Source organism: Gopherus flavomarginatus (genome assembly GCF_025201925.1).
Source record: "Gopherus flavomarginatus isolate rGopFla2 chromosome 13 unlocalized genomic scaffold, rGopFla2.mat.asm SUPER_13_unloc_2, whole genome shotgun sequence".
NCBI classification, from domain to species: domain Eukaryota; kingdom Metazoa; phylum Chordata; order Testudines; family Testudinidae; genus Gopherus; species Gopherus flavomarginatus.
Window position 1 is genome coordinate 3,484,486 of NW_026114610.1, and position 3,001 is coordinate 3,487,486.

The following is a 3,001-nucleotide window of genomic DNA, read 5'->3' on the forward strand; positions in this document are numbered from 1 at the left end:
CTCTCAGCACTGCCTAGACACTGCAGCTCCTCTCTGATGTAACCAACTGAGGTGCTGCAGTAGGAGACTCAATTCAGTGAAACTGGGCATTCCCTATACGCCCCCCAGTCAGGGGGCTGTGCACCCCCTTACCTGAATTTCCCCAACCCCCCCTCCCTCAGTGGTCAGGTAGTTACATGCAGCGCTGCCAATGTTGTCATTGGTTGCAAATGTGAATGGAAATTGAAACCTTAACACGCACTTTAAAAGCAGATACAACATATGAAAACTACTTGTACCTGAGAAAGTAAAATAGGTATGGAAAGCCTGGACAAAGCCGGGTTTCCTCACCCAGCTGTTTTGTTTGCTGAAAATGTTCGTGCATTGGCTTCAGCAGTGTTGGCCAACCTTAGAATTTCAAATGATGATTTGTAAGCGAGGTGTGAATGAGCTCTCCCCTGACAGCTACTGATGACCAGGGTTGGGAGGAGGCTTTGGGACCAGACTGTATTTACATGAACTCACCTACTCTGCTGAGGTATCCAGCGGACAGAGCTGGGCTGCCTCTGCTCTAGGTGCCCCGGAGGAGGGAAGGTGTGTGGGGCTCCAGCCTGGGACTCTTCTTCCCTCCTGCCAAGCCCTGACTATTAATCCCAGCCCTGGCACTCCTTTCTTCAAGCGCCATGTGGGCCAGAGGAAACGTGTGGTAGGAAGCACAAGGGCCAAGCTTGTGAACATCAGGTGAAGCAGCAAGAATCCCAACTATCAGGGTAGCAAGGTCTAGAGCCCTAACCCATTGTAGCCATCCCAGCGAAAGACCTGGCTCTAGGAGGTGTGAGTCACCCAGCAGGAGGGGAAAGATTCACTCTTACACAGCTGGAGACAGGGAAGTTGAGCTCTGGGGCTTGTACCACAAGCATAGGTGGCAAGTTTGTAGAAATTTTGGTGGTGCCCAGAACCCGCCCCCCATCTCCACTCCCCAAACTCCACCCCCACCTGCCTAAGGCTCTGGGAGGGGATTTAGGGGGGAGGTCTGGGCTTCAGATCCTGGGCTGGGGATTAGGGTGCAGGGTTCAGGCTTTAGGTTGGAGTTTGGGAGCAGGCAGGGGTGAGAGGTGCAGGCTCTGGGGGTGGGAAGGGGTGCACCCTCTGGGAGGGAGCATAGGGCTGAGGATGACGGATTCATGATGCAGGAGGGGGCTCAGGACTGGGGCAGAGTATCAGGGTTCAGGAGGAGCTCAGGGTTGGGGGTATTGGAGAGGCTCAGGGCAGCCTGCACTAGGACTCTGGGGCAGCAGTTCTGCCCAGAATCCCTCTACTCCAGCAGCAGGAGCAGGCAGGAGACAGGCCCCTGCTGCTTTTTGTCAGGCAGGGAGAGAGGTGCCAGGGCCCAGGGAAAGAGACCCAACTCCAAATATTGCTGGAGCAGGGCCCCCAACCTTGAATATTCCTGGAGCCCGAGCACCACAAATGTATATAACCTGCTGCCTATGACCACAAGCCAACACAAGGTCCCACTGAGATTTGAACTCAGATTACAGGATTCAGAGTCCTGAGTGCTGCCCATTACACCATGGGACCAGCTTAGGCTGCTTTCTCTGCACATCGGTGACCCTCATGGGACTGGTTTGTGTAAGGGGGCTCTTGGCCCTTTACTAAAACTTAGTGTGTGTGTGTGGGGGGGGGTTGGTTGGCTAGTTCCCAGCACCAATAGAAGGGGGAAGGATCAATGGGAAATCAGGACCCTGAGACTGACAGTCCCCAGGGACAATGGGGAGAGGCCAAAGCTCCAAGTTAGCTGCACTGACAGGCCAGGCAATGTAATGAGAGAGTCACCAGGCCAGGGGGTCCCATCCTCCATGTGAGCTGGAACTGCCTGGGCGAGAGTGGGGCAGAGCTAAGGAGAGAGCAGGAGCCCAAGAAGAGCCGGGGAGCAGAGCTGTGCAGGTGTAGTGCCAGAAACTGCTGCATGTAGGAATTTGCAACCTGTAGCAGTTACTGATACCTGAGGTTGTTCTTATTTGCTGACTTGTCCTAATTGACTAAAACTTGACAGTGGTTTCTCTAGCAAAGGCCAGTCCCTGGCCCCTTGGTCCAGACACCCTCCTTCATGTCAGGCTAGGGTGACCAGATGTCAAAGATGAAATATTGGGATGCGGGGGGCGGAGCAAAAAAAAAAAAAAAAGCTGGAGGGCCCCCCCTGCCGCCAAGCGGAAGTGGCACAACCCCATCTCCAACCAATTCTCGGCTCCAACCTCTGCTACACCCCCAGCTCCCCCATCTCCTCATTCCTGGGCCCAGCCTGGGCTCTCAGCTCTGCAGCTAAGCCATGATCCGGGCCCCTCCTGCAGCTCCCGGGCAGGGGGTGAATCAGGCAGCTCCTGGCAGGAGCGTGTCCGCCCCACTTGTGTCTCCGCCCCCCGCCCACCTGTGCCCTGCCTGATCCGTGCTGCCCCCAGCCCCACTGCGCTGCCCCGCAGGCTGCAGGGCTGGAGCAGCTTCTGCGCTGCGCTCCTGGCCATGGCCATGGCCCATGTGCAAACCTGCGGGGGAGGGGCGCTGCCTTCCCTCTCCAGGTCTGGAAGGGAAATGTGAAGTGGCCGTTCCTGCGGGGGTGGGGCACGGGGTTCCCTCCCCAGCTATGCCAGGGAACTGGGGAGCGGCTGTTCCTGCGGGGGCGGGGCGCTGCCTTCCCTCGCCACCTCTGCGAGGGGACAGTGGAGACACCATTCCAGCGGGAATGGGCTGCTGCTTTACTCCCCACCTCTGCCAGGAGATTGGGGAGCGGCTGTTCCAACGGGGGTGGGGCCCTGCCTTCCCTCTCCAGGTCTGCGAGGGGAATGGGGAGCGGCTGTTCCTGCGGGAGTAAGGCGCTGCCATCCCTCCCTAGCTCTGCCAGAGGACTGGGCAGCAGCAGTATTAGCAGGGGCAGGGCGCTTGGTTGTCTCCCCGGCTCTGCGAGGGGACTGGAGAGCGGCCGTTCCTGGGTGCGTGGGGCGCTAGGTTCCTTCCTAGTTCTGCA

The 3,001-nt window shown here is 57.9% G+C and overlaps 1 non-coding gene across 1 annotated transcript; it reads right to left on the reverse strand.

The window, feature by feature from the left end:
- Positions 1 to 1,488: 1,488 nt before the first annotated feature.
- Positions 1,489 to 1,560, reverse strand: TRNAQ-CUG (transfer RNA glutamine (anticodon CUG)). Its single transcript has one exon. It is a non-coding gene; the product is annotated as a tRNA-Gln (tRNA).
- Positions 1,561 to 3,001: the final 1,441 nt, after the last annotated feature.